The sequence below is a fragment of the Monodelphis domestica genome, chromosome 5 (genome assembly GCF_027887165.1).
Source record: "Monodelphis domestica isolate mMonDom1 chromosome 5, mMonDom1.pri, whole genome shotgun sequence".
In the NCBI taxonomy this organism is placed as follows: Eukaryota; Metazoa; Chordata; class Mammalia; order Didelphimorphia; family Didelphidae; genus Monodelphis; species Monodelphis domestica.
In genome coordinates, this window is record NC_077231.1 from 70,984,568 (window position 1) to 71,009,670 (window position 25,103).

A 25,103-nucleotide genomic window follows, 5' to 3' on the forward strand; every position below is an offset into this window, starting at 1 on the left:
TTAGGTTACAAATATATGTGTGTGCGTGCACATAGAGGTATCCTTTGTACCTTGGAGGCATTAGGAACGTAATGCCCCTGCGATCAGAAAAACCCATGTAAAATGTTTTCGTACTGGAGAAGTTGTCTGAATTTGTTTTTTTTTCTTTCATGGCGTGTTTACAGTAAAAGAAATTGTGTCTGTGACAAAAGATGCTGGTAGTATACAATATGACACATTTATCTTATACACTTCTGGATTTCAAAACTTCTGAGTCATCTGCTGGACGTTAATGTGTTGTCTGTGACTTTCTCAAAATGCCCCCCAAATTTCCATTTAATTTCTTTTGCTCCCCATGATAATGAAGCTGTGATGGGGAAAGTCTTGATGTGAAAGGGATATGTACGTGTGGGTGTCTTAGAGATACTTAAGAGACCTCCAATGAGGGGGAATCCAGCTGAAGCTCCCTGAGATGACTACTTTTAGATGGCTGTTGGGTAATTATTCCTTACTTCAAATCTGAATCTCTCTCATATTTTGACTGAGAAAAAAGAATTACTCCCGAGGCTTCTCATCAGTCTACCACCTTCTTCTGCCTATGTTCTTACTCAGGAGCCAAGAACCGAATACATGACTCAGGAGGTGATGGAACGAGAGCAGAGCACAACTGGAGTGTTCTCATTATTAAGGTCAACACTGTGCTCCCTGGCGTGTCCATGGCAACACCCTGGACAACGAAGGCACCAGACCCCAGCTTGCCCAGCTGCTCATCCCATCTCCTTTTCCTCATGACTTTCCTCATCCCCTCCAGAGCTGGCTACCCAGGAGTTTAAAAAAAAACAAAATGAGGAAGCCTCTCCTGCCCACTCTGGACTTGGCTCCAATGTCTGTCTTGGCCATGAGCAGTGCACTGGCCACGGTCCCTCCTCACCAACCTTAAAGTGGGGTTATTACAGTAGGGGACAATGTTAGTTGGGGAATATGTAGAAATTTACTTAGCTGCACGATCCTGGACAAGTCACTTAACTCTGCCTCAGTTTCCTCATCTGGAGAAGAAATCAGCAAACCACTCCTGTATCCTTGCCGAGAAAATCCCAAATGGGGTCAGAGTCAGACATGACTGAATCACAGCATGTTGGCTCTATAGGTACCATATGTGTGTGGTTAATGTTCAGATTTGTAGTGAATTTAGTAGTTTATGAATCAGATCTGTGCATCAATCAAAACTATTTATTAAGCGCCTTCTATGTGTTTGGCACTGAGGATTTTTTAAAAGATTAAACAGTTTCTTCCCTCATCAGGCTTATATTTAGGGGAGAAACAAGTACATATTTAAGCAGAGGCAGCATAAATATCAAACTAATAATTACAAATATGACCAAAGTGGTTACATAGAAAGTACTAGTAATTGGGGGATCCAGAAAGGTTTAATTCATGCAGAAGATCATGCATAAGCTGTACCTTTACTGGAAAAAGAGGAATCCTATGAGGCAATGGTAAGGAAGGAGTGAACTCTAGGTATATGAGACAGCCAGTCCCTGAGCCCGGAAGAGACATGTGAGAACGTCAGTTTGGCTGAAGCACAGAAAGGAAAATCTACTCTGAAGCATCTCCTACTTTTGGGGACATGATGGTTGATCTTGCTGAGTTATTTTTCTCTTTTCATTTATTTGCTATAAAGTACAGTTGTTCAGTAATCGGGACTGGGGCAACAGATATTTGCTTTTCTCTAGAGCTACTGAGAATCACAGAAAGAATACTGAATTGGGAAGCAGAATGCATATTTACTTGCCTGTATACAGGTGACCCAATGGATAGAGTGCCAAGCTTAGATTCGAAAGACCTGAGTTCAAATTTGGTCTCAGACATGTACTAGCTGTGTGATCCTGGATAAGACACATAACCCTGTCTGCCTCAGTTTCCTCACCTGTAAAATTAGTTAGATAAGGAAACAGCAGACCATTCTAATGAGTCTGCCAAGAAAACCCAAAATGAGTTCATGAAGAAGTTGGATATGACTGAAACAAATGAACAACAGAAGCGTTGGCTTTAAAGAGAACCTGAATTCAAATTCCATCTCTGACATTGACCAGACATGTGATCTTGGACAAATATATTTAACTTCGCTTTGACTCAGTTTTCTTATTTATAAAATGAATACTAGAACAAAAAGGCCCCTCAGGTGCCTTCTTGCTATAAATCAACAATCACTCGCAGGGTGAAAGACCTATGATGGGCCCCTTTCTGAGAGGTTTTACTTTATTTCCAGCTTCAATTCTTCATTTCACAGCAAGCAGACCTGTCCCTCTTCTATGTTTGTCTTCAAATACTTTGAGACAAAAGGCCCGCTGGAGGAATGCATCATCTTCTATTTAAAGTATATCACTGATCACATTGGAAGTCCTAGGCTGACTGTTATTATAATAAAACTGATAATATTTACACAGTTCCCAGGGAGCCCTGTGAATGTATATGCAGAAAAATACCTTTCTAAAGACTGTTTTAGACTATTACACATGTATATCCTGAAAATGAAGAACAATAAATGGATTTAATAAATTCTTAGATTAAGAAGGTATGTAAACGTAAGAACTATTAATCCAATGAAGCCTTTGCTGAAAGTAATATTCATGAATACTTTAGAAGACCAGCCTTAGAAATCTTAGAGAGAACCCATCAAGGACTCCAGAGAACTATAGAATGGTAGAGTTGGCAGGGTCCCTAGCCCTAACTATCTCACCAAACAGAAAGGGAAACAGAGACCCTGGGAGAGACGAGTCCTAAATGGAGGCATTTCCTAGAGTCAGCTTCTTAAACACCATCATCCCCCATTTTGTTTTTTTAATGGATCCATCCACTTTGCCAGTCTGTGGAAGCCTATGGACTTCTCAAAATAATGTTTTAAATGAAAACAACTACGAGAAATCATCTCACACCTATCAGATCGGCAAAAATGATCAAAGGGCAAAATGACAAATGTTGGCAGTGAAGTAGAAAACAGGGACACTAATACACTGTTGGTAGAACTGTAAACTGATCCGATCATTTTGGAGAGCAATTTGGCATTACACCCAGAGAGTTATAAAACTGTGTACACCTTTTTGACCCAAAAATACCACTATTAAGTTTGTTTCCTAGAGTGACAAGGTAAAAAAGGGAAAAAACTTATACATTCTAAAATATTTAAATATTATATAAATATAGTATTATATCATTTAAATATTTAAATAAAATTAATTATATATGTATGAGAAATCTTTGTGGGGGCAAAGAACTGGAACTTGAGGGTATGCCCATCAATTGGAAAATGGTTTAACAAGTGATGACACGTGTATGACTGCAGTGAAATACTACTGTGCTAAAAGAAATAAAGAACAGGTTAATTTTAGAAAAACATGGAAAGATCTACATGAACTCACAAAGAATGAAACAAGCAGAACCAAGAGAACATTATATACAGTAACAGAAATACTGTTTGGAGAATGATGAGTACGTCCACTTCCAGAGAAAGAACCAATAAACAGAAGGAAGCCAGACATAGCTTTATATATAAATATATGAAGAACTATTTTTTTTTCAAATGAGACTTCTGTGTGGAATGGGTGAGGGAAAGTGGGAGCTACTTGGGAATTTTAATGACACAAATATTTTTAAATGCATCAAAGAAAATATATACAAAGAATCTAAATATAGTAAAATACGGTTACCAAAATACTTTTCAAAAACAAGTTTATGGGGTCCAGTTTAAGAACCTTTGTCCTAGGGAGGCTAGGTGGCACAATATATAGATAGCCAGCCAGGCCTATCTAGCTGTATGACCCTGGGCAAGCCAGTTAACCCCAAGTGCCTAGCCCTTACCACTTTTCTGCCTTCTACTTAAGTTATCTTGTACTTAGAATCTATTCTAAAATGGAAGGTAAAGGGTAAAAAAAAAAGAAAAGAAAGAAAACAATCTTTGTCCTAAAGAGAGGAGAACCTGGCTTCAATATTTGGGGTAGTGAGCAGTAGACATTCATGAAACACTAAGAATCTTGCATCCCAGAAAGAGTATGGCATTGGGAAATAGGAAGAGTATTTGCTTAATTGCATACATGTTGTACATAAGCATTAGGTGACTTGTCCAAGATCACTATGTATCAAGAACCAATTTTTAAACTCAGATCTTCCTCATTCTGAAATCAACCACTCTATAGCACCAAGTGGCTTCTAAATTATGTATTATAATCTTTTCTCTTTTAAACACTTACTTTCTGTCCTAGTAACACCTCTAAGAGAAGGGCAAGGGCTAGGCAAACAGCATTTAAGTGACTTGCCCATGGTCATAAGGCTAGTTAAGTGTTTGGGGCAGAATCTGAACCCAGGTCTTTCTAGGACCAAGTCCCCTGAACTCTCTAGTATGCCATGAGATGATCACTGTGATTCTTTCCAACTTTGAAATTCTTCTGATTCTTGTCAGATATTTCAGTTGTGTCCTGACTCTTCCTGATCCCTTTATTTTGTGTGTGTGTGTGTGTGTGTGTGTGTGTGTTTGGCAAAGATACTGGAGTGGTATGCCATTTCCTTCTCCAGCTCCTTTTATAGTTGAAGAAACTGAGCCAAACAGGGTGAAGTGACTTGTCCAGGATCATAAAACTAGTGTCTGAACCCAGATTTGAATTCTGGTCTGACTCCAAGTCAGACACTCTATCCGCTGCACCACCAAGACACAGGTTAAATGACTTTCCCAGGGTCGAAAGCTAGTTAAGTATCTTGGCAAGTATTTGAACCCAGGTCTCTGCAGTGCCAAAGTCCACTGACCTATCTATCATACCCTGAATGGTCACTGATTCCTTCCATCTTGGAAATTCTAGGATTGCATCCAAGTTTCACTTTGAATCAATACAATCTCCATTGAACGTGTTTTACCTGTGTGTGTTGGATTCTTCTACAGCTCATTGGTGTTATCAGTGTGAGTGAGACTCCCGAGTCCAAGCGATTTAGCTCATCCCACATGGCTCTGGTCTATATCATTCCATAAGCCCTCCATGGAAAGCCTACTTAGCATCCTGGAGGGTTTCCTCATGCTCTTAGATGTGGGTGTCATTGGTCGGTGTCATAGATTGGCCACCCACCTTCTACATCTTCCTACCTAGCAAACCTCATTTTCCAGTCCTACAAATCCTCGACAATGTACTTGATACAGTTTCTCACCTCTCTAGTGCCTTGTAGACCCGGCTGCCTGTGATGAGACAGCCCTCGATTTCCCCTCGAGATCCAAGATCTCATGAACCTCATCAGGAACCCCGGAAAACTCGTGGTTATAGCAACATGACTAGGGGAAAACTATTTCAAGATTTCATTCTTGACTTACTTTTCACCTGTAAATTGTGATTTACAGAGGACTTCCTCAAAACAATCCTATAAGGATGGCAGTCATGAAGAAACCCTCCTCCATTGAGATTTGGAGATCACTGATGCCTTAAAAGGGAGCAGGGAAGCTAGGTGGTACAAGGACAAGAGCACTGGGCTTGGAGTCAGGAAGACTCATCTTCCCAAGTTCAAATCTCGCCTCAGGCACTTACTAGTTGGGTGGCCCTGGACAAGTCACTTCACCCTGTTTGCCTCAGGCTTCTCATCTATAAAATGAGCTGGAGAAGGAAATGGCAAACCACTCCAGCATCTTTACCCCAAATTGAGTAACGGAGAATTAGGTTTGACTGAAAACCAATGAACAACTGACAATGCTACTTATCTTCTCTTTCTCTCTGTTATCAATTATCAACTAATGATGTCAACTCATTAAAAAATATGGAAGGGGGAAGTTAAGCACAATAGATGGAGCAGCAGGCCTGGCCTCCACAGGACCTGGGTTTAAGATACTTCCTAGCTGTATAATCCCAGACAAACCATTTCACCCCCTTTGCCTAGCCCTTGTTCCTGTTCTCTTAGAATTGATTAGATAGAAGGGAAGGATTTTTTTAAATGGCAAATAAAGCATCCCAAAAGTTGTCATCAAAAGGTATTTCTGCATGTGGACATAGTTCATTTCTGGATACTGTTAAATTGCTCTTTAAAAAAAAGAAAGCAGCTTGAAATAATATTTGACATTCTAATAATATGAAAAGTGTACATAATACTTTATGGCCCGTGAAGCACTTTTAAAGATTAAATGAGATATTTATAAACACCCTGGGACATCAGCATTGTTAGTATTGCCATTCCACAGGTGAAGAAACAGAGTTAAATAGAGATTAAGTGACTTGTCCATGGTCACACAACTACTAGGAAACTAAGGCTGAATTCAAACTCAACTCTCCCTAACTCCAGACCCAGCACTCTATCCACTGCACCAGAGAGTACTTTCTGACTTTCAATGCCTTTCTGTTTTGCTTCTTTTTCTTCATGACCACTCAACCATAAGGGATTAAAGTGATTATCCTCATTTTACACATGAGGAAACTGAGGTTCAGTCACTAACTTTAACCACCAACCACCAAACAGCTGCTATGACCAAGTCTTCTACTAGATTCAACACTGTCCAATATACCCTGTTGGTTTATATGCAGCATTTTTTGAGATCAGGACCTTTGCTCAAATTCCCCTTCCGAAACTCACTTTCTTTGTGTGTGCCTTTGAGCATGCCATTAACTTCCCTACAATTAATCCAGTTTCCTGATCTATAAAATGGTGCTAAGGGATAGACCAGACAGCCTCTGCGATCCCTTCATTTACATTTATGACCCTTTCATCAAAGCAGTCTCATTTACACTGTTATGGTTCGGTCTCGTCAGTTATGTCTGACTCTTTATTTCTCCATTTGGGGTTTTCTTGGCAAAAGAAGGTCATTTGTCATTTCCTTCTCCAGTTCATTCTTCAGATGAAGAAACTGAGACAAACTGCTTAAGTGACTTGCCCAGGGTCACACAGTTAGAAAGTGTCTGAGGCTGGATTTGAACTCATCAAGAAGAGTCCTGCTGACTCTCATAAGCCTGGCACTCTCTCTGCTTCGCCACCTAGCTGCACTGTTTAGGCATTTCCAGTGCTAGTCCAGTGGGAAACAGAGATTAAGTGCTAGTCTGGATCAGAGGTGGGACTCCAATCCAAGTGCCCCCCAACGCCATGGCAAGACTCTCCATCACTTCTCAACCAGCCCAGCCCTTTCTGGATCTCCCACAGCCCAGTACAAACCCAAATAAACACTCTTTCCTAACAAGCTGACTCTGCGTTACGGATCAAGATATGTGGACTGTCTAATTTTGCTACCGACCACCTGCTTTGATGTCTGGCCTGGATTTATTTTTGATGCAATCTGATTATAAGGAGATAGTGTGTATCTTCACACCATAAAATAAACACCACTAATTCACTGTGCCGTCAGTGCCAGCTGCAACTCTTCTGGTGTTAATCTTGGCAAGCGCCACCAGAGTTTGGCGCAAGGAAAGTCCTTATCTTAGTTTCCTCCTCTGTGAAATGGGATTTAAAAAAAAATATACACGTATATTGTTACCTACCTCAGAGAGGAGAATGAATTCATTAATGATGCAAGGCTTCCTAGTGGGAATAGTTTGGGCAGGATTTATAACCCGGGAAGGAAGGCTCTGCTCTAGATTCGGAGGCAAAGAGTGCTGCCACGGCGGATTCTCCAATGGGCCACTGAAGCACTGAGCCTCTCCTGGGGAGTCCTTTCCATTCCTCCAGGTGGAATCATGGCTGGCTGAATGTAAACAGCAAAGGGACGGCAGGCCATTTCGAGGCGCTTCAGTTCATTCTGTTTGACAAGCTGAGTCAACAAGACCCAGGTTTCAAAGCCAAAAGGAAAGTCTGTCCTGCCTAGGCTCGAGAACAGAGAATCCTAATTCTGGTCTCTCCAATACTGGAGACAGAACATGTTATCCATGAGGACAAATGCATGAAGGACGGACAAAGAAAACAGCACCCCCAAGATCGATTGCTTGCTTGCTTTCTCCAAGCAGGATTTGTTTTGTTTTTTGGCAAGACATCATTTCATTAGTAAAGTAAAAAATATATATATTTTTATATATATTGACCTATACGTGTACAAGGGCTCTCAAACACAATGCTTTTAAATTTTATTTTATTCTAAAGAAAAACCCTTACCTTCTATCTGAGACCCAATGCCATATGTTCGTTCCAAGGATGAAGAGTGGTAAGGGCTAGGCAGTGGGGGTTAAGTGACTTGCCCAGGGTCATACAGCTAGGCAGTATGTGAGTTCCACACAATGCTTTAAAGTAGGAAAAGACTTTACATACTTTATCATCCTGTGGATCCTTGTGATGGCTCTGGGTTACCTTTGTGAGGAAAATGCTATTATTATTATTATTATTATTATTATTATTGTTCCCATTTTATAGATGAGGAAATTGAAGCTTGAGAAGTTATTTGCCTGGAACCACAGAACTGATAAAAAGAATTTGAACCCAAGTCTTCCAAGTCTAGACTTTCATTCACAAATCTACTCTACTCCTAGGGGACTCTAGGTTTGGAAATCTCCTCCACTGACAGCAAGCAAGGTGCCAGGAGCACTAAGAGAGGTTCAGTGACTTGTCTAAGGACACATAGCTCATAATTGGCAAATGCAGGAAATGATTCCAAGAATGTTTCCTGAATATCAAAGGGAATTTAACCTGAGGTCCGTGCTCCTGTTTTTAAATATATTTTTATTCCTATTTCAATATGCTTGGCTTCCTTGGAAATCCTATGGAGCAAGGACTTTATGAATGTATACATATACATCAAAGAAAGGGGGCACAGGCATCACTACTGTTAAAGGGATGACATATAAAATTAAAATTCCTGCTCTCTCTCCGGTTGTCTTTCAGGCAGGAGTTAATGGGGAGTAGGGAGAGGAGGGAACAAGTTACAGAGTATTATAAACTTTTATAAAAACAAGAGAGGAAATTCCTTTAGATCTCACTTTCTTTTCCATTTTCCTCAAATTTGAGCTCACACCTAGAGCTAAGGAACCACTAAGAGACCACCGGGTTGAAGAAAGTCGTGGCCATTTTTCTGTATGATAACAACTTTGGCATTTCTAACCAACATTTGGGTGATGTCAGAATCAGGGCCAACTCTATCTTCAAGTGGATTTTGATTAGGCTGGAGTGGACCAACTATTGACTTTGCTGTGCCACGGGTACAGATTTCTGATGAAGCTAAAGGGTCAGATTAAATCATCAGTGGAGTTTTTCATTTATCATCTAAAATAAGAAAAAAAGAAACACAAGACATTGCTCATTCTACTGTAGAAAACCAATAAATTATAGCTCTATCACAGAATTATAAATGAGAGTGTGCTTATATGAAAGATTGTGATTGTAATTCTTTAGTTAGGGGGTTCTTCCTTTTAAAAAAATCCAAGTAAGGTTTTTTAAAGGCAAATATCTTCCCCAGGAATGGGGGAGCCCGGCAATATATAAATGCAAAATGCTATTACATTCCTATAGCCCCCACATCCCAGTAGGGTGGAATGGAGCCCTTTATGCTAGAACACACTTGCTCTGTAAAACTATTCATGGGAGCCAAGGAAACTGCATGTTTCCACAAGGCACTTGTAGGAGGGCAGTTCCAATAGTCCCTCTGCTGAACAGAAGCAACTTTAGCATAGTAGGACCTCGAGGTCACCTTGACATACAGGCAGCTATTATTAGCTGTGTTTTCAGAGAAGACTTGAATTAATACCAATGTGTCCAACATTGTTAAACTGGAAAAAAAAAAACAAGTCAATTATGAGGTATCATTCAGCCCCTGAACTTTCCTAAATGGCAACTGTCTCTCCTTTCAGAGGTTTTCTTTTGAGGCAAAAAGAAATCCAATATTCTTAGACATAGAAAGATAAAACAGATATTTCTGATGGGACAAAATTAAACATCCTTTACATAAACAAAAACAATGCAAGTGGGATAAGAAGAGAAGCTATGGATTGGGATTTTTTTTTTCTTAAGTTCTAAAACTTCACTAGGCTATATACCTTAGCTCAACACCCACTGTTGACGTAAAAGGATGGCATAGTAAATATGTGCTAGATAAACATAGCCCCTGTATGCTCTTTGCTCTGTGTCTGCAGTTCAGGTTTGAAATGTAATAATTGACTGTCCTTTATGCAGGAAGGTGAATAAGGCTGATATTCTACAGTTAGTATTGATCAAGGAATTACTCTCTTCCATATATTCCATCCTATCTGGTTTCCCCTATGATTTGACTAAGAGGCATGGGTCCCAACACAGCTGGCTGGGATGTGGAATATAATCTGTGAAACAGGGATAGTATATATAGTGAAAAAGATGGCTGAATCTGCTGTTCAAAGGACCTTCTAATGAATACCAACTATGTGACTTTCAGCAAGTCACTTAAATTTTCTGGATCTCAGTTTCTTTCATCTGTAAAATGATCTTTAAAATCCCTTTAATAGCTCTAAATCTTCAATCCTATGGCCAAGGAACAGAGCAAATGGAGGCATTGGGGTTTAGTAGAAATAGCACTGGCTCTGGTCAGAGAGCATGAGTCAAATGCTACTTCTACTCTTGGACATATCATTTAATATTCCTGAGTCTCAGTTTCCTCATATGGAGGAGGAGGAGGTTGGAAGAGATGCCCCTGAGGTCCCTTCAAGCTCTAGATCTAGGATCCATTCCTTTCTCTCAAAGCCATGATCATTAACAACCCCTTCCCATTCTGCCTTAGCTAAGTCATCTAACTTCTCTAGACCTTGGTTTCCTCATCCATAAAATGAGGTCCCTTTTGGTCCCCAACCAAGTATCCTAAACTGAAGCCTTACCTCATTCATTAGCAATAATGTTCTAATGGGTAGAAAGAACCAATCTCAACTACTGAGGTCAGGACAAATGCTATCAAGAATCTGGGGAATTCTCTGGAAAACTGCATGCTAAACATAATCATTCTCTTCGGTAGGTATTTTGGTTTGTCTGTTTCCTTGAATTATTGGTCTTATTCCTACCTTTCCCCTGGTACATCACTCCAGGTTTCTGGCATCTTTGGGAGGGAAAGAAATCGCTGTTCCCAGGAGGCGAAGATCAGTGTACAAATTCCGGGTTCTTAATGCTGGGTTTCTCAACTTACTTTAATAATGCGGTAACTGCTTTTCAATAGAATTGCCTTCTTTGCAATCCTACGAATTTTATTTTACGCATTTTGCAAATCTTTTTCTGGGGTGATGCATAGACTTCCCCAGACATACACCTCCCCCCCCCCCAGATGAAGAACCTAGAAGGAGAGAGAAATGTTTGACTATTTGAAGTCTTTCGTGATGTTAGAACCAGCCTGTTCACTCTCAAGTCAGGGAAGAGTCCTGGAATGTTTGATTACTTTCCTGTAAACATTGAAAAAAAGGAGAGCTGGGGCTTCTGACTTCTAAGTGAAAACTCTCAGCAGCCACAAGCACAGGCCAGCTCCTACAGCTGCTTCGGGGGCTCCCAGGGAGGGTTCAGGAAGGGAGTCATCTGGGAGAGAGTTATTTCAAAGGGGGCAGGAGGTCTACTGTCAGAAGGAGAGGAGGCAGTGCCGCCACAATGAATCCCTACCATGATTTTCTCTACTCTGGCTCCCACTGCTTCCTTGTTCTCATCCAGATCCCCAAGCTCCTCTCCCCACATCTTTACTATTTATCATTTTTCCCAGAAGTCCCATAAATTTGTAAAGATGCTGCCTGCAGCCAGCCTTCTGGTGCCGGGTCACACTAAAGGTCCATTTGTCTTTATTCCTTTCAGACCACACAGATACTGAAAAGTACATAGGGAAGGAAAGAGCACAGTAAATAACACATTGCCCTTAGTTACATGGGCCTCCTCTAGGCTGCCTGTCTTTGAAATAGTGTAACAAGGGGTTGTGGGGAAGTACTCACTAAAGAACTGGGGATGGAGTCAGAAAGGCATAAATCCCAATACAGATGTCAGAGGTAGCTAGGTAACCCTGTGGATAGAATACCAGGCCTAGAATGGGGAGGACCTGGGTTCAAATCTGACCTCAGATACTTCCCAGTTTTGTGACCTTGGGAAAGTCACTTAAATCCGTTTGCCTCAGTTTCCTTATCTGTAAAATAACCTGGAGAAGACAATGGCAACCACTCCAATATTTCTGCCAAGAAAACCCCAAATGGGGCCAGAAATAATCAGACATAGCTGAAAATGACTAAACAACAACAATTTCAATGATAACAGTCACCACATCACCCACTTGAAAAGCTCTTTGTACCCTCGATTTAACCTCTTTGAAGCCAATGCAGTTCAATAACACTTTAAGTTATAAACATCCTGATCTCCCAAGGTGAAAGGAACTCTCACAAGATGAAATCAGCAGCACCTTATGTGATTGATAGAGCACCAAACTTGGAGACAGGGGTCAGTCACAGGGAAATTACTTTCTAACCCTTTGCTGATAAAGAAAAAAAAATTCTGCCTCAGTTTCCAAACTGTAAAATTAGAGATAAGAAAATATCCATGCCCTGTCCCCAGGATTGTTTTGAGACTCAAAGGAGATCATAGGATCCCAGACGAGTGAGAAAGCAATTTAGAGGTCTTCTAGCCTAACCTCATTTTTGCAAATGAGGAAACTAAAGTTCAATTAATTAACTTGCCTAATATCATGAAGGTAACAAGTGACATACTATGTTGTGGCATGTTGAGTTGTATCATGTCACGTTATATTATACTATGTTAGGTGAGGGTGGTTACATGTTGGATTAGGATAGGAGAGGAATGGGATGGGAATAGAAATCCAAAGAATGAAATAATCCCTATCCACAAAAGAACTTCATCCCTTGTATCATTAAAGCAACTGAACTTGGCCTGGATGATTCAATAACAACAAATAGGTAAGAGTGTGGATGAAAAAGCCTCCTAGATGAGCAACCAGGGTGACCTTGGGCAAGGCTCCTCATTCCGACAACCCGTTTTCTCATCAGGAAAATGAAGGGCTTAGACTATGACCTCCAAGGTCCCTTTTGCCTTTATTCCGGTGAAAATGGAGCAGTGACTTACATGAACTGGGGAAAACCAAAACACAACGATAGATAACAATGCAAATGGAAAGAAGAACCATGGCAAGATCATCAAAACAATATTGAAAAAGTAAGAGTAAGCTTGGCCCCTAGAGACAGAGAAGAAATGCCTCCTCCTACTGCTCTGCAAAGGTGAAAAGAGACAAGAAGTTCATGGGGGTCCAATCAATAATTAATATCAGATATTTTCCCATACATTGATCCATTTTGATGAATTCTTTTCTCATCGTTTTTTTTTCTTTTTAAAAATGTTACAAGTAATGACTCTCTAGGAAGAGGGGTGGAAGGAAATCCAGGTTACATAAAGACAAAAGATATCACTAAATAATAGTTTGGTAAAAATGGACTTGAACTAGGAAATTACTTTTTTTTAAAACTTTCATCATCCATTTTACAAATGAGAACATTGAGGTCCAAGAGTTCAAATAACTTGACCAAGAACAGAGTATTAGAAAGTATCAGCGGCAGGGTTTGAATCCAGGACTTTCTGATGCCATATTATCTAATTGGTCAGCAACTGACAATATTTAGATTTTTTTAGTTTTTTTTTTAAATTTTTGTAAACCCTTACCTTCTGTCTTACTCTCAATTCTAAGAAAGAAGAGCAGCAAGGGCTAGGCAATTGGGGTTAAATGACTTGCCTAGGAGTCACACAGCTAGGAAGTATCTGAAGCCAAATTTGAATCTATATGTCCTCCCAATTCCAGGTTTAGCTCTCTATCCACTTTGCTACCTAGATGTCTCCAATATTTGTTTTAATTATGTTATTAGAGAGGGGTTTATATGAACTGACAGGTTAACATAACATGTGAAACCATTTTGAAAATAATCTTATACTCGGGCTCAAATATGGCTGTTCTCTCTTAGAATTGATACTGACAGAAGGTAAGAGGAGGGAAGGAGGGAAGGAGGGAAGGAGGGAGGGAAAGAGGGAAGGAGGGAGGGAAAGAGGGAGGGAAAGAGGGAGGGAAGGAGGGAAGGAGGAAAGGAGGGAAGGAGGGAGGGAAAGAGGGAAAGAGGGAAGGAGAAGGAGGGAGCACAATATTAAAAAGTCACTGCATTTTGCTCAGTAAAGACACAAAGGGGAGGAGAGGAAAGATCTTCCTCTCAGGGGGATGGTGAAGGAAGACCAAGGGAGTATGAGGGAAACAGCTGACTGAGTGAAATGTATTCCTTTGAAAGAAGAAAAGGTGTGTGCTTCTTCCTGAGAGGAGAAAGTCCATGCAACCTTTGGGAAATCTAGGGCTGAATCACAAAGACAGCTGTCCTTGATACTTTGGTCTAACTTCTCTCTGTGTCTCTGTCTCCAGGCCTCTATCTCTTCAACTCTCTTGGCTCTTAGAGGCAATGATTTCAGGCTACTGGTTGCAGAGAAACTACTGACCTGCATTGGTCTGGTCGATCCCTTATCTAGGGGTATGCTGGTAAATTATTAACAAAGTGGGGGAAATGTTTGACACACTTCAATTTGATCCACATTTTTTATATTTTCTCTATCCTTAAGACTCGATAATCAACAAAATAAATCATAATTTGCAGAGTTATTCAGTTTCTGAGGTATAAATGATTACACTGAAAATTTAACAATCAGCTCCAATTCAGTGGGCTCCAGCACATTCCTATTGAGGCCAGTGAAATCAAAGGTCTAAAGTTATTTTCTAGAATACAGGTAGAGGCAAAGAGCTAAAGGGGAAAAAAAGAAAGAAATAGACTCTCTGTAGTGAAGCACCCAGGACAGAAATCAGATCCATAGGATACCATAGTTTGGGGAGGGGGGGCTGCTGGACCTTGGGGTACATTTGGGGGATCATTCTGTCCACTCTCTAAAGGGGCTGAATTTGAATGATCCAAATGCTTTCTTTGTTTTTAGGACATTTTCTATTGAAAATGATTTCATTAATTACCTACAGGTAGATGATGAACTGTGATGGAAAACAACAAATGCACCAATTCAGAGAAAATATGAAGATCTCTAGCTCTATAAATTCTACCAAATACCACTGGCCCACATGCCCCAGTGTTCATTTCTGTTGTTTGGGGGCTGGGGTGGGGAGAAAGAGAAGGTAAGGATGTTAAATATTGGAAGGTGCAGGATTCTTATGTTAGGGAGTAAAAGAGGGGGGGGGGGAATAATTCTGGCAGATAATGGTCTCCTGTTTCTTCTGAAGGGTCCCTACAGGGGAGAATGAGAACACAGACGAAGCTTCAAAATCTGAAATTTGGAAACAATCTCTTTTGGAACGTGTATTCATTGGGAAGTCATTTAAATTGATGGAAAGATTTTCAAATTAATCATATTTTTTTTAAGTTGGATTACAACTTAGCTAGCCTCCTCAACTTAATAAAGCAAATATTTTTAGCAACTTAACTGGGTTGGACTAAACCTTCCTCTTGCCATATGGTTGTTTTCCCATTCTCTGTGGCATTTAGTATACTGTTAACATGGAGATTTCAAAATCTTGGAAGAACCTAAGCAGTTTTAAGCCATTGTAAGTCAGCATTACTAAAAGTTACATGCTGTTTCAGCCAACTTGAACCGCTAGTTGATTCCATTCCCCATCACCTCCCTCACCTCCACCTTTTCTGTGGATGGTCCTCCACATCTGGAACACTAAAGTTTCTGAAACATAGTTAGTGCTAAATAAATTTAACAATAACAAATAATTAAATTAATAATAATTAATAAATACATTTTCCCTCATTCTGACTGATCTTCTACCTCTCCATTCTCTAATATATCTAAATCACTTTGTCCAGATTTTTCACCTATTTTTTTGTATATGTCCCCTTAGATTATAAACTCCTGAAGGGTTGGGATCATTTTGTTATTGTGTATCTCTATATCTGTAGTGCTAGTCTAACTTCAGTAAACAGTTGATAGGGGATCTACCGATTTACCGACAAAGGACAGCCCTTTCTTTGTACAGAGAATCTTTGAGAGTTGCTTGAGCACTAAAGAGATGATGAAACTTGACGAAGCTGGGCAACTAGTATGTGTCAGAGGCAGAATTTGAACCTCAGTCTTCTTGGCTCCGACTTAATAACTCCAGCAGCTCCCTATTACCTCCAGGTTCAAATATATACTTCCACATCCTGAGGGTTAGGGACCCAGCATCCTCCTCCTCCCCCTTCCTGAGCTATTTGGAAAATTAGATTAAAGATGTTTGGCCCTCGCTTCACACAGGGAAGCCAGAATTTTTCCTCTCTCTTTTATGGAGTGTTTACAGTACCTTATTAGCCTTTGTGTGTTGTCTGCTGGCTTTTGTGTTCTTTTCGCAAACTAACTTTTTACTTATCTAAACTTTTAAAAAAGAATTATGTGTATTTATGCTATTAAAAGATAAAGCATGTTGATAATACATAATACCATACATGTACTTTATGCAGTTCTGAGTTTCTAAACGTTTTTGTGTCATCTGCCAGCCTTCCTGTCTCACCTGTGGCTTCCACACCCCCCCCCCCCAAATTCTCATTTGATTTTGTTATGCCGATGCACAATATATTGAAACTGGGGAAAGTTGTGATGTGTGTGGAAGGGATACCTGTAAATTCTCCTTTGAATTTTAAATCCCTTCCCAATTCGGCCCCTTCCTACCTTTCCAGTCATCTTATACTTTAACACCTCCATTTTACTTGATTTCCCAGTAGCACTGACCAGTCCGTCTCCTAACTGTGCCTTTTCATTAGTTGTCCCCATACCTTGAATGATCTCCCTCCTCTCCTCCAGATCATACCTTACCTACCTGACAGTCTTCAAGTCCTAGCTCAAAACCAACTTCTGTAGGAGGCTTCTTACAGCCCCCCTTAATAGCAAGGCATTCCCAATTTATACCCTGCAGCTTGGATGTACCACATTTTTTATCCATTTTCTCCTTTCTTAGAATGTGAGATTATTGAAGACAGAGACTCTTGGCTGTTCCACCTTCAAGACACTCCATCTCTTGGCATTCTCCCTCTTCTGCTCCCATTACTGAGCTCCCCAGCTTTCTTTTAACTCTCAACTAAAATTCTACCTTCTCCAAGCAACCTTTCCCAACACCTCTTCCTTCAAGTGCCTCCACTCTGTTAATTATTTCCTATTTCTCCTGTCAGTAGTTCATTTTGTACATACTTGTTTGCACGCTGAATCCCCCATTAGACTGGAAGCTCCTTTAGGGCAGGGACTGTCTTTTGCCCTTCTTTGTATCCTGAGCTCTTAGCACAATGCCTGGCATATAGCAGGCTTTAAATAAATGATAACTGATGGACCCATTGATGCTTTTTGCCTTGCTCAGTGCTCACCATAGCAACAGATGTACTCTAAGCTCTTCATAAAGCTAGTCAACTGAGAGCCCCAAACTCTCTTTTGATAAATATATTCTTTATTTTGCAAAATAATCTTTCCTCCTGATTTGAGTGACTGAAGGCTACTCTACCCATGGCACAAAGGGATTTACCTTGAAATGTTTTCAGATCTTTTGTTGAAATTTTCTTCTAACACTTTACCTCAGACTAAAATGTTCTTTCCTAATCCATCTATAGAAAAATATCTTACCTTACAAATGATAACAATAATTCACATTAAGTAGCAAAATATTTTGCATACCTCATCTCATTTGAGCCTTACAAAAACCCTGTGGTAAGTAGAGAAGATATCACTATACCCATTTTATAGCTGGGGCAATTGAATTTCACTCAAAGAGTTAAAAGACTTATCTAAGATCATACTGCAAGCACTTTTGACACGTAGGGCAATTTCTTTTAAGTCACTTCAGATATGCAAGAGTTTCCCCTCCCCTCATCTCTCAGAAACATCTTCCCAATCAGAAGGAAAAGTATAGCTTGGTCTAGGTAAGATTCAATGGAATCTCAAGAACTGGTTTCTAGCGGGGACTCTGTGGATTACCAGCTCTGTGACCTTGAGGGAATCTCTTCAATTTCTCTGAGTCTTAGTTCCCTCATCCATAAAGTGAAAGCAAGAATAATCATATTACCTACATCACAGCATTGTGGTAAAGATCTTACAAGACACTGGCAGGCTCTAAGATTAGAAATGTGCCAACTGGGGCCAAGTAGCAGATGGTAAAGAGGGAGTTTCCTTGAGGGGATTTCCCAAAGCTTCCCTCTGAAAGCTGAGGTCCAGCCACTGTTCCCATCCCTACAGGCATCATCAAGAACAGCATTGGTGAAACTTTTAGAGATCCTGTGCCTAAAATGCACTTCAACCTGCCTGTGAGCCCCACTCCCTACCCATTACCCCAGAGAGCGGAGGGAGGAAGTGCTCACTTTGGTCTGCTGGTGTAAACCTCAAAATTCCTTAGACTTATAAATGTTGGAAATTTCACCATTGGGATATTTCATACTTGGAAAATTTCTTACTGATAGTCTATTGGAATGGGAACCCCATTGGCATGGGAGGTTCCTTCTCTTCCCTTCTTAAGATTACTTTAGGACAGAAACCTTTTGCTGAACAATGGAAAGGACTTTGACCTATGCTTAAGCATAGAACAGGAATTTCTTTGAGTCTTGATTGATTTTAGAATTGATACAATGGAGATACTCCACCCTATTCAGTCCTAATAGGATTGAGTAAGGGCTGCAGCCTAGATCAAAATTTAATTATTCCAATCTCTACCATACTCAAGTTAACAGGATTTAGAAAGGGCCGTAACAAAGGAGTAAAGATTTAATCATTTGAAAAATATGACCTTCAACAGACATGTGCAAAAGCCAGAAACCTCTGGGCGGTCCTGGGTTAAGCGAGAGCCTCCATTGACAGGGAAATTGATGAAGAGTGATTGGTAGATGTGAGGACGGAGGGGAGGCAACTTGGATGGTTTCCTTAAAGATAGGAGGGTCTGGAGACTGGGGGAGGTTGAGGAGTTTTGGTCGGGGTGATTGCGGTGGACTCTGTGAGGGTTGTTGAGGTTTTGGTCGGTGTGGTTCCTGGGCTCTGAGAAGGCTTGCTCTGAAGGAAGCTGAAGGTGGGGGCCTCTGAGACTGTTTCTCCATTTTGGACACGTGAGTAATAGGGACTGATCTCTTTTCTTTGCCCCAGCTATCTAAGGGCTTGGGCCTTTTGGCCCAGCCTAAACAGAAGGGGTATTTAAGCCCTATTCCCTTCTCTCCCTTTTTCTCTCTCTCTATCTCTAATTCCTTTCTTACTCCTATTGTAATTAAACTCCAAAAAAGGCTGACGGCTGACTTGAGTTTTTCATTTAGGAATTACATAGCTGATTCCTTGGCGACCTTAAATTAATATATATCAGTCTTTTAAAGTGATTCCCTTGTTACACTGGACAGAGGGAGGGACAGGGCATGCAAAAAATGCCCTCAGACATGGTGGAGATGGGGAACAGAGAAGCCCCCTCTGGCACACTGGGGCACATGTGCCACACCTTCACCAACATGAATCTATAATATTAACGACTAATAAATTTTAACTAATTTAATTTGAATGCCTTCCAATCTCATGGGGGTGGGTATGTGTATATAAACATTAAGCATTGTTTGAAGTGGTTTATATAGGGAGTTGGATTATCTACAGTGAATAGTGAGTAGAACATGTATTTATATAGCACAGATATGCTCTATAAATTTCACAACATATATACACACACACACAGATGCACATCAATACCCAACTCTCCAATAATATGTTTTTATTTTTTGTTGTTTGATCATTTCAGTCATGTCTGGCTCTCTGTGACCCCATCTGGAGTTTTCTTGGTAAAGATGATGGAGTGGTTTACAATTTCCTTCCCCAGATGATTTTACAGCTGAGGAAACTGAGGCAAAAAAGCATAAGCGACTTGTCTGGAGTCATATGGCTAATAATTTTTCTGAGGTCAGATTTGAACTCAAGAACAGGAATGTTCCCAACTAGAGGCCCGGCACTCTTTCCTTTGTATTACCTAACTGCCCTATGTTTATATAAATACATGTATGCATAAACACACACATATATTGTATGTACTTACACATGTAAATACACATGTATACACATGCATACATATGTACATATTCATATACACTTAGAGAGAGTATCTCAAAAGTCTTAATGCTGTATAACTAAGCTTAAAACTGCATTAAGACTTTTGGAATACCCTGTATATAATCATCCCCCATATAAATAAATATATGTGTATATATAAACACATACATGTTATATATGTATCATATTTCCTAGATACCCAGCTTCTACAGAACAGGCAGTAGAGTTGTGTGGAAAGAAGACAGTCTGAAAATCAGGAAGACTGGCTGAACAAATTACTCCCTTTCCAAGCAACTCTCTTAAGGCCATAAATTAGAGGGCAGGTGCCTGCCTACCTGAGAGCTCCCTGTGATGATGAAATAACCAAAGCCCAATCCGTAAACTAAGACGAGATTTTCTTTGGAATATGCTATAAAGATCACCTTTTTAAACCATCAGATTATCATACTATATCAACCAATGTTTATTTAAAAACACAGAAAGAAAAAAATCGAAGCACCCCCAACTGAAAATATTTACATTTCTTCAGGCAATATTGTAGCAATTGTTCCATATGTCATTATTACTAGGGTAATTATTTGCCACACATTCCTGAGAAGTCTCGAGACAGTGTGGCGTACTAGATAGAAGGCTGGGACTGGAGCCTAGAATATGTGAACCCAAATCCTCCCTCTTTTCTCCTCTTCCCTTCTTCCTCCTTCCCACCTCTTCCTCCATCCCTTCTCTCCTCTGCTCTCCTGCTTCCTCCCTCCCTCTATCTCCCTTCCCTTCTGCCTCCTTCTCCCTTCTTCTTTCTTCTTTCTCCCAACAACCTCTCTTCTGCTTTCTCCCACTGTCTTTCTCCTCTCTCCTGTCTCCCACCCCCGACACTAAGTCGCCTAGCTGCTCTTTCCTATAAGGATTTCATCAAATATACTACATATATACTGTGTCACTCATCAAAACACATATGGATATTAAAGGCATTTTGATATACTCAATTAAATTGAAATCAATCAACAAGCACAGATTAATTTTAAGCACTTACTATGTGCCAGGCACTGCACTAAATCCTGAAGATACGACAAAAAGGTTAAAAACACAGCCTTGCCCTCAAGAAAGCTATGATAATTGGTAAATAATATGTAAATAAGTAATAAGAATAACTTGATTTGTGTAGCACTTTGTGCTTTACAAAAATGTTATCTAATTTTATCCTCACAACAACTTGAGAAGCAGGTGTTATTCTCATTCCCCTTTCACAAAGGAGGAAACTGAAGCAGACAAATATTAAGTGACTTCTCCAGTGTCAAAAAAAGCTACTAAGTGGGACAGCGAGATAGCTCAGTGGAAAGAGCATTAGGACTAGAGTCAGGAAGACCTGGGTTCAAATCTAATCTCAGATACTTCCTAGCTGTGAGACCCTGGACAAATCACTTAGCTCTGCCTAGCTTTCATCTTTCTGCCTTGTTACTATGACAAAATGTAAGGGTTAAAAAAAATGTTATTAAGTACCCCAGCCTAAATTTGAACTCAAGTCTTTCTGACTCCAAGTCCAAGGCACAAAAGATGAGAGGAGGGAGTCTAAAATGACAACATTGTGCTCTTTGCTTCAACAAATATTTTGGAAGAAGGGATGAACAGGGATTGTGATAGCTTGAACTAGTTTATTATGCTACTACTCTGTCATTGACACATTAGTTCTGGGACCTTTATGGCCAAGTCACTTAACTGCTACCTGCCTCAAGTTCCTCATCTGTAACATGGGAGTCCTTATAATACCTGCCTCACTAGGTTCTTGTCTGGAGTCTAATGGAGATCCATAAAGGGCTTTGCAAATGCTAATGAGCCACAGAAAGTTTAGGGATAGGAACTGGCCTTCTGAACTCCATGGTCCATTAGGGCCATCACTGACCATAGAAATAAAAGGTTTTATAAAAAACAGCCTTTCCTTCTGCCTCAGAATTGATGGACTTAGTTCAAGATTAATAAAGCTAAGGATATAAAAATATATTCCACATCTCAATTCACCTTGAAATCTATTAGGCCCCAGATGAAGAACACCAGATCTAAACTAATAATCTAAGCCTGGGGGCAGCTAGGGGACTCAGTGAATTGAGATGGGAGGTCCTAGGTTCAAATCTTACCTCAGACACTTCCTAGCTGTGGGACTTTGGGCAAGTCACTTGACCCCCCATTGCCTAGCCCTTACCACTCTTCTGCCTGGAAATCAATGCACAGTATTGAGTCTAAGACAGAAAGTAAATGTTTAAAAATAATAATAATTGAAACCTAAGAAGTTAGAATCATTGCAGAGACAAGGTTGCATTTGTGGAGCCAAGCAGCCCCAAACCTCAGTGCCTAAAGTTTGAACTGAATTCCTGTCAGCCACTTATTCAGTATTGCAGAGGGACATTGTTTAAAAAACCCAAAAACCCCTTCTAGGTTAGAGAACTAGCCAGCGAAAAGGAAAAGACAATTTTTCCTCTCCCCCTCTTTTTCCTTTGGAGATGTTCCACTTTTATCTCCTGCTAATTTCCACAGTGTTCCCTCTCTCAGTGGCAGGAATGTGCTATTACTAGGAGGAGCCCAAAAGGAAACCTTGAAGGTCACTTACTTGCTGGCAATGAATGCATCCATTCAGCAAGGGCACTTCTCAGATTGGGCCACAAGCCCTTTGCCACACTACTCAATTCCTCCAAGAGGCCACACACTTTTAACTTGTCCCTACAGGTCACATTTCTAAAATATTTAGCTGTCTCCAGTGTCCCCAATCAGCAGCATCCTGAGGCATTAACACTATGCAGCTTTTCAGGGTAAACTGACTCTTTATAGTTCCTAATAGAATGATACCATTTAATCCTACTCAGATAAAGGAGATTACAGAGCTCCCATTAGTTCTGCAAAGCAAGGATATAATCATGTGTCACAGGGTTTGTCAGTAAATCAGTCAAGGAGCACTTGTTAAACCTCTACTGTGCGTGTGTGTGTGGAGAGAGAGTGAGAGAGAGAGAGAGAGAGAGAGAGAGAGAGAGAGAGAGAGAGAGAGAGAGAGAGAGAGAGAGAGAGAGAGAGAGAGAGAGAGAGAGAGAGAGAGAGAGAGAGAGAGAGAGAGAGAGAGAGAGAGAGAGAGAGAGAGAGAGAGAGAGAGAGAGAGAGAGAGACTTAAATTCAAAATCCAACTCTGATGTGTTACACCTGTGTGACCTTGGGGAAATTAAATGATTTCCTTGGACCTCCATTTCTTCAAGTGCAAAACGAAGGAGAGGAGTAGATTAGATAGCCTCTTTATTTCAGTTCTAAAGCTAGGTCCTTTAGGATACAGGCATGGATGTTTATCATCTTGTCAGTTTTGGAAATAAACTGTGGTACAGTGGAAAAGACACAAGTTCTTTAGTCGGAGAACCTGAGTCCAATCCCTTTATCTCTCTGGCTCTCTCTCTCTTTTTTTAATGTAAGGAATGATAAATCTATTGTGTGGCAGCTACTCCCCTCAAAGTATCCTTTTCTCTTTAGATAGTGCAGAATACTAGTCAGGACTGCCCCTAGATTAATGGATGTCAGTTTGTCCCTAGGCTCAGAATTAGCAGATTTTAGACACCAAACAGCCTAGAGGTAAACCTCTTTCCAGGTGTAATCTTCTGCACTCGGGACAGATGTTTTTGTAGATTTCTTGGACCATCACTATTCCCACTTTAGAAACGATTTTATTTTTTTTAAGGCAAGAAAAAGACCAGTTCCCTCCCCCTCCCCTTCAACAGAGAAATTGTAAGCTCCTACTCAACCCACGGAGATAAAAAGGGAACAATTAGAGAATATCCAGCCAGTCTATTAGTTCTTTCACGTTAGGGTGAGAAAGTAAGTCGGCAAAGTGGTTCACAAATGAACTGTCTCTTGACTAGCTACCCAGAAAAGGGACCCATTCAAAATACCGGCTCAGCAGGCTCCCTTTTAAACACCTACCACTGGGAAAAGGGGGAAAAAAAGACAACAATAAAGATCCTCAATAGTGCTACTATTCTCGGAGGCAATTAGCAGTCATTATTACAGTCCTACTATGTGTCAGGCATGGTGCCAGGCGCTGATTGTATAAATACTCAATGTTACCCAATATTAACTATTAGACTGTGGAGAAGAGCACTGCATAGCATAACGGGTAGTAGGCTGGCCTTGGCATCAGGAAGCCCAGGGTTCAAGTCCGAGCCCTGAAATGCATTAGCTCTGTGACCATGGGCAAATCACTTAATCTCTAAGACTATAAATTACACACGGATCCAGATAGGTGGAGGCAGTTCCCTAACACTGATACAAACGCGGCTCCGACTAAAAATAAATAGCATTTTATATTGTAATCTCAGGAACTCTGATTACAGTTTTAAGGAACAAACACTTTCGTTGGCTTCCTCCTCCTTCTCCCTCTCCCTCCTCCTCCCGGTGGAATAAGGTGGGGTGGGAATTCTTGGGCTAGTAAAAAAGTAATGCCTGTCCTTCCTGGGCAAAGGGAAAACAAACATACCATAAACACACATACACACACACACACACACACACCTCACAAACACCTCCAACACTTACCACAAAAATACACACATGCCACAAACTACACATTCACACCCTCTCCAGATCACAAAGCACTATCAGCACAACTTCTCTGAGCCATCAATCGCTTCCAGGCACTACTTCTCCGTGGGACGAATTTGTGGGTGTTCAGCAGAACTGTGCGGTGTTCTATGCCTCAAAAGGCCAACCCATTTCGGAAGTCTGAGAAAGCGATCTGAGGCGCAGCATACCCAGCTTTGCAAGCAAGCTGTTTCAGAAGCTTCTGGCCTGCTCGGACTTGGGGAGTGTGCAAAAAAAATAGAGAGGGTGTGTGTGTGTGTGTGTGTGTGTGTGTGTGTGTGTGTGGTGTGTGCGAAGATTTCTTCTTATACGCCGGGATTCAAGTGCAGATCTCCCCCTTTGAAAATCAAAGCCTTCCCTGACTAACTTTTAACGCCTCGCTGAAAAGACGGGAGCCCAGAGCTCCCATCTTTCAGAAAAAGATCTCCTCTGACAACCAGTCTCTATTCTTTCCCACACTCAAAAAAGGGACTCGCCACTTTAATCAGTCAACAAGCACTCACTCCTTAAGCCCCTACAATGTGCCCGGCACAGTGCAA

At 40.7% G+C, this 25,103-nt stretch overlaps 1 protein-coding gene across 4 annotated transcripts in view; it reads right to left on the reverse strand.

The window, feature by feature from the left end:
- KITLG (KIT ligand) overlaps positions 1 to 25,103 on the reverse strand; it is a 129,379-nt gene that overhangs the window by 102,753 nt on the left and 1,523 nt on the right. The gene's annotated exons all lie outside the window — the stretch shown is intronic.